This window comes from Hibiscus syriacus, unplaced genomic scaffold (genome assembly GCF_006381635.1).
Source record: "Hibiscus syriacus cultivar Baekdansim isolate YM2019G1 unplaced genomic scaffold, ASM638163v2 tig00111769_pilon, whole genome shotgun sequence".
NCBI lineage: Eukaryota > Viridiplantae > Streptophyta > Magnoliopsida > Malvales > Malvaceae > Hibiscus > Hibiscus syriacus.
The window spans coordinates 2,043,266-2,056,587 of record NW_024063172.1 but is presented as its reverse complement, the minus strand read 5'-3'; the positions used below and the strand labels follow the sequence as shown (position 1 = coordinate 2,056,587).

The window sequence follows — 13,322 nt, the reverse complement described above, 5'->3', positions numbered from 1 at the left end:
AAATCCTCTACGGTCTCATTCAATTTTGAAATTAGACGAATTGGTCCCTCTAAAATACTAGCAATTTAATCTCTTCCAATTTCAAAATCACCAATGGAAATTAATCATGGTTTAACGTTTTCAGTTAGTTTTATATAATTTTAGTTTAATTATAATAAATTCAAATCGTAATTTATTATGTATTAATTTAATATAACTTTTTTTTTTAAAAAAATCAATATAATTCGCACAATATACAAAATTTAGAGTGAAACATATAATAGTTCACCAATTAAAAACTAAAATTAAAAAATATTGTCTTGTTGAATCATCGATTATTAAAAATTATAAAATCATCATCAAATATTTTTTTTTTCAAATTTATTATTTCCTGCTAAAAAATTAACAATAACTTGATAAATAAGATATGATATATGTTAAGTTTGAATTTAAAAAAATAATTAAAAATTTATTTGACAACCAAAAAACAATTCACACCTTTTTCAATTTAATAAATTGAGTATATATATATATAGCTTTTTATTAAAGTTTTTAAATTTAAATTTCTTTCATGGCTTTATGTTTTCAGCTAACTTTGTATAATTTTGATCTGCTTCATAATAAATTTAACCCTTAATATTTACTTATTATATCAATTTGATATTGAAAAAAGCCAACACACAATATACAAAATTGAAGGGTTAATTTATTCAATTAAAGCTGCAAAGCTATTATATATATTTATATACAAAGGGTATTATATTATATAAGAAAAATAAATTGACAGAAGAAAAGAAATGATGTTTCTACACTATTTAAAATCCAAATGAACAATCACTATGAGGATTCCCTCCCATAATTCTTTAAAAAAAAACTATAATTATATGAAGACCTGAACCCCCATTCATTCAGGCAAGGCAAATCTCATTTTTCCAGATGAATTTGTATACACAAAAGCTGTTACCTTTAGCACCCGTGACCAACGGTTGATGAACGATCTTCGGGGTTGACAACTGTGTCGACCCCGGCCTTGGCTGCGTTGGTATCATCGTTCACCGGAAGTTTTGTCTTGGGTGATAGCAGTTGGACTTCCTCCGGTGTGTAGATAAAAATTTTCCTCACCATGCTGCAAAACTCACTGCAATTCAAGTGCAAAGGATCACAGGGAATCAGTAGCAGAACTCGGATTCACACAGTATGATAATTTCGGGATAAAGATCAAGTGGTGCATCAAGTGAAGCATTTAAGTATGTCCTGCGAACAACAATACAACGACAATGAGAGGTAGGATGCTCGAACTTACTTCCAGGGATCACCCCCAACCATCATCATGTCATCTTCATCATCGGTGTAGACAACCTGCCAACCCTTTGAAGATCCACAGAGCTGACCTTTAATGTCAAACATATCCTCCAGCTTCCTCAGCAAATCCTCGTAACAATCAAAACTTGTCAAATCGACAGCCCTTCCCACAGCCATACCTTGCATGTGAACCTGAAGATAAATGCTCGTTTAATATAATGCTACTATATTAGTAGCAACATGCACACAAATCATCTCATTTGAGGTAAAATAGAAAAATAAATGTACTCAAGTACCCCTGCACATTTAAATATCTGCTAAAGCACGCAAATGAGGTTCACTAGAATGTAAACTTTCAAGGGATAGTAGCACGAATAGGTATTTACTTCTCAAGCATTTAAAAACAAAAGGAGAGAGATTGCATGACCTTTGTGCAGCTACGAATTTGCTTGCTCTGCGACTCCTGAGGAGATCTCAGGCACTTCTCAGGTTCACAATTTACATAAGGAAGATCAGACCGATTAAGATATGTTGGATCAGACTGCTGGTCGGAGTTAGCATCTAGCGAATGAACAGTCTGATCACCTCCCCCAGTCCCAGAAACCGTAGCCATAGGTGAGTTTTCTTCTATGTTCACGTTGTCAAGTAATTGAATACCAAAAAGCCTGCAGCCATTTCCAGTTCCCTGCTTTCTTTCACTGGATTCTTTGTTCACAACTGGTGCAACAGATTCCGTAACATTCTCAACCAGGTTAGACCAATACATTGAGCTGCCAGAAACTGCAGCCAGGGAGCTATTCCCACTAAAGCCAACAGAGTTAGGCTTTGCAGAAGAGGATAATTTAGGCGATGGCTGTCCATGATGTGCATCACAATACGAGAAAGGAGATTCAACCGGTGGTTTCCATATACCTGTTGCATAAATTTGTCAACTAAAATCTCAAAGCAAGAGCTAAATAAGGGTATTGACAAGTAAATGATCGTACCGAGAGAAGAAATATCTGAAGATGGTGAAGGTAGAACCGGTGATCGAGTCCGCTTGTTCCTTTGTGCAGGTTGTGAGTGAGAAGAGTTACTAGTTAAAACAACAGGCTCCAATTCCCATGGGGAAACCCTATCAGGTCGTACGATTGATGAAGGTTCATCCCATTGAACCTGAAAATAGTCAATATTGTAAAATGTGTTCAGAACTCAAATGTCCCAAGAAGAGTTTATTTCCTCAATGGAGAGCAAATAAGAAATTACAGAAGAAAGAGGTTAACCTTGAGAGATCTCCACTCGGAATCAGCCCATGCGGATGATTTATTATCCCCAACACCAACAATTGTGCCACTGAATCTTCAGGCATAAAGTGTTCGTGGGTTAACAAGTGCACTACCAATGTTGTACTCCCGGAAAAATAATCCAGTCAGATTAATACCTTCTTTCAGGAACCTCTTCACCCTCAAATCTCATTTTGAACCTCATCCCAACTGATAGCTTATGGCTTCGAGCTTCAAGATATTTGTTTACGCTCACTATGAACTTGGACAAACTTGTTCTAGTAAATAAAATGGTTGTTAGAACAAATATTGTCTTTCAACAAATACATACGAAACACAATAGTCACTCAACTTCAATTAATCAGGACAACAAAATTTTCAAGAAGTCTACACACAAGGAAACAAAGGATCTTTGGTTTATCGGACCACACTAAAAATGCCACAAGTAATGAAGAGAAAAGAAAAGACAGAAATGTATAGGCATAGAGAAAGTGCATGCATATAATACACTAACCGTATCACCTTCTTAAAGTACCGCGTACGAGTAGATGTACATAAATCGAATTGCAGCTCACACTCACGGTTCTATATTAAATACATGTCGAAGGAAGAATAAATGATGACCTTAGAAGAGATAAAGAAGCGTACAACTTCAATCCACAGAGAATCAAAATTCAGGGCTCAAAGAATGATAATAAATAAAATGTGCTAACATTAATTAACTCAAAATCTGCAACATACAATTACTTGATTTTAATTAAATAGTAAATAAAACAAATAGACTGCAACGATGATAGTAACAGATTACCAACAACAAAAACAGCTGATAATATTGACAAAACACATGATGAAATAGGTACAATTAGTTGGATTTGTGGGATGAAAAAAAATACAAACCTGGGTTTGTAGAAGACAGAAAACATACTTTGCGTAGAAAGGGCATGAGATGCAGTGGCAAGCACCCCAAGATGCATGCTGTGACTAGATATAACGGAAGATGGCATATTTGCCTGCTGTCTCAAAAGCCTCCTCCCTCCAACGCGCAGCTCCCCATTAGCACCCCTGTAAAGAAGCAAATATGAATTCATAGGTGATAGGGCAGTGAATAAACAAAAGTAACATAAGAGAACGAATAGCTGATTTGTGAAGAAAGATCTTGCCTGAGGAAGATGAAAGCATCGCCAGCTACCAACTTCTTGGAACTAACGAAGACACTCCACCCAGTAGTGAGTAAGTGGCGCCTAGGTTGTCCTGCAGATAGAATTTAACATTTGAATGGTGACAAATGTGTTCCCTTCAAACCACTACAAGCAACTATCATAGATAGAAGTAATAGATGTCTCAAAAGATAAAATGATATAATACAATCACCATACCACACTATTTTTATTTCAGTTTTAAACGAGTACCTTTAAATTACTGATTGCAAACCTACATAAAAGAAAAACACAAGAGGTGGCTCTGAAAGAAGCTAACAGATCAAGGGGGGAGAAGTAGATCCCAGAAACCATTGAACTTGAGCTTTCAATTTAGGAAATCAATTCTTCTAGTTTCTAAAAGTAACAATTTCACAAACATGAGAATACCAATTCATTAGCTTTTAAAAAATCTAATATTAACTTAGTCATTTGAAGGTAATAAGTGTCAGAAGGCTCTTATCTGATTCTAACAAACTATGGCCTACATGATTTTCAAGGTCCTAAGATTCCTTATGTCTTTATCTCCACATTCATAAAGGTTGACCAAAGTTTAAAAGGTAAAAGTTGTACAGTAGATTGTAAAGAAAGGTTCCAAGTAACCAGATGGCACAAATACAAAACAACTTTGACCAAGCTTGCAGCTTAGATGCATGAAATTTTCCAACTTTGACTAAGTCAACCTATAAAAATATCAGTCAAAAAGGTAATAATATATAACCTCGAAAGATATGCCGAAAATGCCACTCGTTTCCATGCAGATCAGTAGCAACCAGTTCCTGCCATGGTGGCTGCTGTCATGTCCTGGGGTAAGAACCACAGAAATTTCAGAAAAATTCTAACTTATGGAGTACCTCAATACAAAGGAAACACGATCAATGTGTTTAAGCTGACCAGTGGGGGCAGACAATCATCTGCATGCCGGCGTAAAACTGAGAACCCACCATGGGTGCTTGTGTCAGAAGCTGTGAGAGTCTTGCAAAAAGAATGGACTATACACCTTTCAGGTTCTGGAAGTGGGTCATCTGGGCTCATAACCTCGCATTGCTGAACCATATTGGAGGATAAAAAAGTGAGGGCAGAAAAAATACAAAGATATTCTATATATATTTACAACTCATTCAACGCAATTCTGATAAGATGTTCTAGAAACTAAATATAGCTTTCAAACATAAACTACATGTCATGATGGAATTAGAGGAAAAGAGACAAAAAGAGGGAGACAGCTTACATCTACTTCAGGTACCAGAGTTATTTGAGCATAAACTTCATCTGTATCAGGTTCAGCCTGCAGTTCAAGGTAAAAGTCACTTAGCGCAAGGAGTTGAATCAATAAAACTCAAAAGAATATAAAACCAAGTATTAATAACTTACCTTACGCTGAACAGAAGCCACTTTGCAAAGTATTTTAGATGGTAGATTGAATGAAGGCATTTGGTGTTGTGACCCCTGATGCATTGATGCCTCAAGCTGTACACAAAGAATAAAAAAATGATTAATAAACAAAACATTGTGTCAAGTTATAAAGCCTACACCTAAAACTTAATATCATAAGGGACATAAGTCTTCAATAGATACTATAGAGTATAGAGTTTTATTAGCAAAACTAAATAACAAATGCCTTTTAAATAATCTTCGAAATATTTAACAAACACTACCTTGACAGTAAATATTCAGACATGGAGACGTATATAAATATTCTTGTAAATACATACATGAAGGAAATTATATATTGCCATAAACATTTTGTAATTCATTGTATCAGTGAATTGATACCAATACTCAAATATATATGACAATATAAGTTAATATGGTTTCATGACACAGCATACAACCTTCAAATTATTGATTGCCTACAGTGATTCACCAAAATGAATCATACCTATTTTGTTTTAAAGAAAGCATGACCCAATATAAATACCAGATGATTTCTTCTGCATAAAAAACCATAAAGGAAAGAGCCAAGTGCTTGCAGGAACCATAACCGTTTTAACCAATATAGAACCATTATTACTCAAAATAAGAACACTATGGCAAAGGTTCACAAACCAATTCAACCAACACTTTAAGAAGCACAATTCAAATCGGACTATCTTCTTAAATTATGAATTATGATCAATACGAAAAAGTTATCAGATTAAAGTTCATGTAGACATACTTGTTCCATGTGACCTTGTGGGAAGTAATAAACACGCTCCCCTACGCGAGGAAGCGTGACAAGAGGTCCAGCACAGGCATGCCATAGTTCACGATACAAAGGATCATCTGCAGTCACATAAAATGTAAGATAGAAAAGATAATAATGATAAACGATAAGCCACCGCCGTACGGAAACAAACCAGTACAATTGCGAAACAAGAATTCAGCTTGCATATTAAAACACAGTAAAATTTGTATACCGTATAAAAATTCACAAACCTGGTTGTCGTTCGGCAGATGGAATATCCGGTGCTGCAAAAGCCATAGAAGCACCCCCCCCAACAAAAGAGACCAGCAGAAAGCAATCAATCAATGGAAACCCTACAACGCGATTTATGGAAGCAAACAAGTAAATATAAATTTCCCCATTACAACAAATAGCACAACCATTAATTAAGATTGCATTTATTATTACTTTATTGTTTGTTCTGATTATCCTACAAAGGCAAAGCTGACTGATCGAAACCCTTAGTTACCAGCTAATTGCTACCTCTGTATCAATCTACTCTGCTCTGTGCTATGTACCCAAATGTTAATAATTCTGCAACAACGAAATGGAAGAATTATAATGAAAAATGAAAAGAAACCCAATAATTCTGCAATGATCCAATTCTTTTGTTTACAATAAAAATAAATAAATTCAACAACTCCGAAGAAAATCAAAACTGATATGAAAATGGGATTGACACCCAACGAGTTTGCAATTACATATAGTATATGACACACAGATAGAATTGAATGAAAATCAGAAACTAAAATGAGTTGAGATCTGATTAAATGGTCTATTTTTTCCGATAAAAAGAAGAGTGAATAGAACTAATTGGTCACCGATAAGAAAAATCATCAGTCAACAAGTGCAGCAGAAAAATAGCAACCTTCCCTTATTTTCTTCCCTTTCTGAGCAATCAGAGTACCAAATTAAAAAGGGTGGAACGAACTTACCTTTGACTGCTTGCTCTCTGTTCAATCTGGAGAATCCAAAGAAATGAAAATTAGGCTTGGAAAGAAGAAAAACAAAGCAGATCCAAAAAATTGAAGAAAATAAAAGAAGAAGAAGCGAACAGTGTCAATGTTCGGTCGAATCCGACAGCAGCCCTTTTGGCTATGGCCGCCTCTTTTTCTGTTCTTTTTCTTACACACAAACACAAACTCTCTGTTTTATTTATTTTTTACAATTTTCTCTTTCCCTTAACTTTCTATTTTTTATTGCTACTATATAAAAAAATTAGGTTATTGAAAATTATTTTATCTCATTGTCTTAATTTTACAAAAATCATTAATAATGATGGGTAATTGTTGGTTAGTTTTTACTTTACAAACACACTAAAAAAATTATAGGGAAATTATGTGTTTAATACTTAAACTATCAGTTTTGATTCATTTTAGTACTTAAACTTCCATATTTTTAAATCATACATAAACTTTAGTTTTTGCTTCATTGTAGTATATCTCTTCAAAATTTAATGTTAAGATTTGAAAAAAATTGAACGTTTAGGTACTAAAATGGGCTAAAATTGATAGTTTAAGTACTAAAGGCGTTATGTTTTTAACGGTGTGGTACTAAAATGAAACAAAAACTAAACATTAGGTATCGTTTTGAAAAAATTAAAAGTTTAGGTACTTAAATATATCAAAACTAATAGTTTATGTACTAAATATGTAATTTACCCAATATTATAAAGTGAATTGCTCAAATTAAATATTATAAAGCTAATTTTACAGTGAAAGAGAGTATTGTTCTCCCTAAAGATCTCGAGTTCAAGTAATTGTATTTATGGTCTATGAGTGTGTACATGTTATCAATGACTCAAAAAGATTCTAAATAAATATTATATTGTGATCATCTTAAACTATTTTTTAAAAAATTAAAGTTATTTACTTTAATTATTCAAAAAAAAACTCGATTCATTAAATTCATTTATGTTCGATCCAGTTAAAACTTTAAAATGAATTGATATAATTTACGTAAGCTACATTTAGATAGTCTATGATGGAAAATTATATATATATATATATATATATATATATATATATTTTTTTGGGGACTAAACCAAGAAACCTAGAGAAGTTATCCAAAGTCTAACCACTAGACCAAGTTAAAAATTTATAATATTGACAAAAATAATATTTAGGTTTAAATTATAATTGAAATTATTTTTATTTATTTTATAAAAATATAAAATTATGAAATAATATAAGGAAATATTTTTAATATCAATATAAACTTTAAAACTTCGGTGATATTAATGTAAGCCTTAGTAGTTTAGTTACTCAAATATAAGTGTCCTAAAATTTTAGTGACTAAAAGTGTAGTTTACTCTTTAAAAATAATTACAGTTCCTCGTGCCCCTGAAATTCCTACAGGCGGCATCTATGGGCTGTCGGTTCACGTCACGCACAGCAATTTTTCCCATTAATTTAGCAACCTCACTTTCCTTACCTACATTATCTTATCTTAATAATATTATTATTTAATTAATCATGTTTTGTACGTGTATTAGATTATATTAATGCTTAATAATTTTTTAAACATTTGACTTTGCCTTGGCTTATCAGATCCTAAACCAAATAAACAATTATATTAACAACAAATAAACAATAATCGGTAACAAGTATTAAAAACCCTAATGAGCGATCCTCCCCTCCCCAAAAAGCAACGCTGCCGAGATACGACTATTTTTAGTCAAGTTTTCTGCGCGGTCTGACTACCTGAAGGTTCTCTCGGATGGCCCCTGGACAATATATGGTCATTACCTCACTGTAGAGTCATGGTCCTGATGTTTGTGTTTTTGTTGAAGCTCGTACTAGTGGCCACAAGGCAACTTCTGTCATCCATGAACTGGGTTTTCCTAATTCTTTTAGAGTGGAAGCTAGTGGGTTTTCCGGCGGCATTTACTCTACTGGTATGACCACGTCTGCATGGAGATTCTCAATTGCCACTTCTAGTTTATCCATTGTCGTATCTCGAAGATCAGCCATAGAAATTCTTGCCTCATGTCTTTGGTGTATACTAGCCCAGATTATCGTAAAAGGAAGTTTTTTTAGGACAACTTAAAATCTCTTGCTTCCTCCATCTCGGAACCGTGGGCTATAATAGGTTATTTTATTGCTACGTTACTGCCAGAGGATCGAAAAGGTGGTGCTCGCTCCTCTAAATGTGATGTGGATTTTCAAGACATGGTCTTTGACTGCGGACTCCACGACCTCGATTACCAAGGCCAGGATTTCACCTGGTATCGGGGTAGTTGTTACGTCCGCCTTGACCGTTGTCTTTGTAATGCTCTTTGGCTCGAAAGATACCCCATGACTCCCCTTCAACACCTTCTGCGCATGAAATCAAATCACCGGCCATTACTCTTAAATATAAAAAAGTCTCCTCCCAACTTACAACGGAAGACTTTCAAGTATTTTTCTGGTTGGACCGCCTATCAAGACTTTGACAGATTTGTTCGGGAAAACTGGAATTTCCTCCTCCCTATTTCGGATGTCATTGAATCTTTCTCCATTGCAGCAGAAAACTGGAACCACAATGTGTTCGTTCGATCCATAAGAACAAGAAGGTCTTAATGGCTCGACTACGGGGGGGTTTCAACGTTGTCTTAACAATCGACACACCAAAAGCAAGGAAAAACTCGAACATAAATTGCTTCAAGAAATTGAATCTGTGCTTGATCTTGAAGAACAACTATGGAAACAGAAATCTAGAGTTGAATGGATTACCTTTGGCGATAGAAATACAAAGTTTTTTTCATTCCAAAGCGACCAGACGACGCTCCAACACCATCCACATGCTCAAATCTAATAACGGAGAATGCTGTAATGACCCCGCCACTCTTCGTGACGATGTTGCCTCCTTCTTTGAAGACCTATTCACTTTCGATATTCCTCGCCATGGTTCTGTTCCCCTTACTGGCTCCTTTCTGCCCATCCCTGCTGCTGATTATAACTCGCTTGTTAGAAATATGATATAATAGAATGTAATTAGTTAGTATTGAGTTAGTCAAAGTTAACTGAGTTTGTTAAAAGTTGGTTAGTTTGTTAGATCAAGTTGTTAAACTTGGTTTAGTGGTGCTATATAGGTGATGTTTGTAATGGGTTAAAGACTCAAGTATTTTGTAATTCATTTCTTCACATTTAGTAAACAAAGTTGCCTCTTTCACAGCTTCTCATCTTCATTCACTGTCATTTACCTTCCTTCATCTTCTGGTTATTATGTCTCCTTTCTCACATGGTATCATTCGCTAAAAAGATCCTGACACCATTTTTTTCCCGCTGTTGCACCATCGGACTCCTTTCTCTCACGCTGTTGCTGCCACAGTGAGATTGCTATTCCACCGTCATTGACAGTATTGCTGTTTCGATCATTAAGCGCCACTCTTGCATCAACGAGCTACTTTATTCTTCCTTGACATCGATTTTTCTGTCGGCAGTTTCGAATGTGAATCAGTTTCACTGTCGGAATTCATCTTTTGATGAGTGTGACTGGTGATGTGTTCTTAATTTTTTGGCTTGATTAATATCTTATTTTCGTTCTTGATAGTGTGGTTTCATCAACTGTTTGCCAATGGTTGGTGTTGTTATAGTTTCCCACTCTATCTGTCACTTTGATTCCTGGTTGTTCTGCGCTTCTCTGCTTCAATTGAGCTTGCTGAATAATCATACATTTTGAACGATTCAATTGATCCTCTAGTGTTTGGTAAGTGACAAGGAAATTGCAGTTTTTTTTGTGTGCATGCCTCCAATGTGTTCGACTAAATACTTCAGTGATGTTACTGTGAGTCCAATTCTTTGCTGTCGTTGAGGACAAGTTTTGTTATGTGTTGCATTGCTGGTTGGAAACTAGTGTTGTAAGTTGATGTTGAATAATGGCCATTGGTACGATGTTGCTTTGCTCAGCTATTGACATTTTAGTTTCTACAGTGACTGTTATTTCTTCTCCAAAGTTTGACATGGAACTTGAAAGCTTAACAACTAAGTTACCATAGAAGAAAATATATGGGAAGAGTCAAGTGTTTAACAGCCTTGTTCTCCTTAACCAGACAAAATAGGGTGTTTTCTTGCTCAAGAGAAGCCTCAGATTACACTCTGGAGCTTGTAGTTTAACAGCCTTGCTTCCAATAAAAAGATTGACCAAATAAGTAAAGAAGAATGACAGTAAAGATGAAGAACAAGGGAAAAACTATTAAAGAAAAGAGAGCTGAAGAAAGCTTCTTTCAACGAAAAAAAAATTGTTCAGTGTACATGAATTCTAGCTCACAGTTCTAACTCTCTAGGCTTGCAACATTGTTCGATCAACTCTCAAATCACAAAGTGAATTTCAAGAAGGGCGTAGAAGCAAGGTGAATAAAGGAAAAAGAAGAAGAAGACACTATTTTCTTTTGGATGCCATGCTAATTCCCCCCCCCAAGAAGATCAAGAAGAAGAAGCAGAAAGAATGTTAGAAATATGATATAATAGAATGTAATTAGTTAGTATTGAGTTAGTCAAAGTTAACTGAGTTTGTTAAAGGTTGGTTAGTTTGTTAGATCAGGTTGTTAAACTTGGTTTAGTGGTGCTATATAAGTGATGTTTGTAATGGGTTAAAGACTCAAGTATTTTGTAATTCATTTCTTCACATTTAGTAAACAGAGTTGCCTCTTTCACAGCTTCTCTTCTTTATTCACTGTCATTTACCTTCCTTCATCTTCTGGTTATTATGTCTCCTTTCTCACATCGCTCACGGCCCTCATCTCGGATGAAGAAATAAAAAATAGCCTCTTCGCTATGGAGCCCCTTAAAGTACCCGACATTGATGGAATATATTCCCACTTTTACTAGAAAAATTGGAATATTGTTAGACATTCGGTTTGCACACTATGATCAAAGATTTTTTCAGTGGTGGCAACCTTGACCCTCAGCTAAACCGCACTGCTTTAGCCCTTATTCCCAAGATCCACAATCCATCTTCTTTTGTAGACTTCAGGCCTATTAGCCTGTGCTCTGATATTTACAAGCTTGTCTACAATATCTACAATATCATCATCAATCAAGAGATCATACACTCTACGAATGTTAAGAAAGGTAAATCCGGCTGGATGACGATCAAAGCCGACTTTCAGAAGGCTTTCGATCGACTTCTATGAAATTTTATAAGAGATACTTTAATAGACGCATGTCTCCCAACTCTACTCATCCGTCAAATAATGCATTGCATCACCTCTCCAACAATGCAAGTTCAATGGAATGGAAGTCTCAGTCGATCTTTCTCTCCAAAAAGAGGCATCCATCAAGGAGACCCTTTGTCTCCATATCTCTTTATCTTGACGATGGAGTGTCTTAGTCACTGTATACACCACGCTATTGCCTTGGGAGAGTAGCATGCTTTCAATCTCGTTCGTAGAGGGACACCACTTTCTCATCTCTTCTTCGCGGATGATTTAATCCTCTATGTGAAATTGATTCCATCCTCAATACTTTTGGCATCCACTCGGCTCACCTGGTTAATTAAAGGAAAACAAAAGTTGGCCACCACCGAGACGTTCCCCACTGTCCCCGACCAAAACCCCTCTGGTTATTCAATGTAAATCTTCGCCGATCATCGTGGGAAGCCTTTTGAAGCTCCGTTGAAAACCTAAAAACCCACCGCTGATATTTTTCACAATTTTGGCCACCACATACGTTTGTAGGTCGCACTGTCGCCACTACTGTGACCATCATCCACCCGTGAAAAAAACCCAACCACCCTCATACCGTGAATGGTCGTCGTTTACCGCGGAGAACAACTTAAAGTTTCGTCGGAAAACACTAAACTACCGCTGTTATTTTCGCGATTTTCACATTGATCCCAAGCACTGTTCGCCTCACCGCCACCTGGTTCCCCGATTTGTTCCGACCAAAATCCAGCCAATATCGTTCCTTCCCGTCGCCATTTCTTCCATCTATCATCGGGGTAAGCTCCGGTTACTTTACATTTAATTTTTGGGTAACCAAAATGCACTGTTCGCCTCACCATCGACTAGATGATAGGAACAACCCTAGACAATATTTTTACATGTGAATCAGTTCAACAACTGTTAATTTTATATAAATTTGGATAAGTATACATTAATTATGTATTCTTATTCTTACTAGATTCTGGAACCGAACAAACAAACATGTATCATAGTTTTGAAAGGACATGTACTTTTTCTTTCTCTAAATTCAGGGGAAACAAGTAAATAAAATTTACTTTTACAGAGTTCGGGCCACCAAACATGGACAGCAGATAGTGCTGCAGAACAGGTAAAACAAGGTAAACTATGCTCATACATTATATTGTAATGCAAGTGATTATAATATATGTAATAAGAATGATATTGTACTAAGAAACCTGATCGATTATATATCCATTTATATGATGCATGCA

At 35.5% G+C, this 13,322-nt stretch overlaps 1 pseudogene; it reads right to left on the bottom strand.

Annotated features, from left to right (window-relative positions):
* Nucleotides 1-698: 698 nt before the first annotated feature.
* LOC120169431 lies at nt 699-6,977 on the bottom strand (annotated as a pseudogene).
* Nucleotides 6,978-13,322: the final 6,345 nt, after the last annotated feature.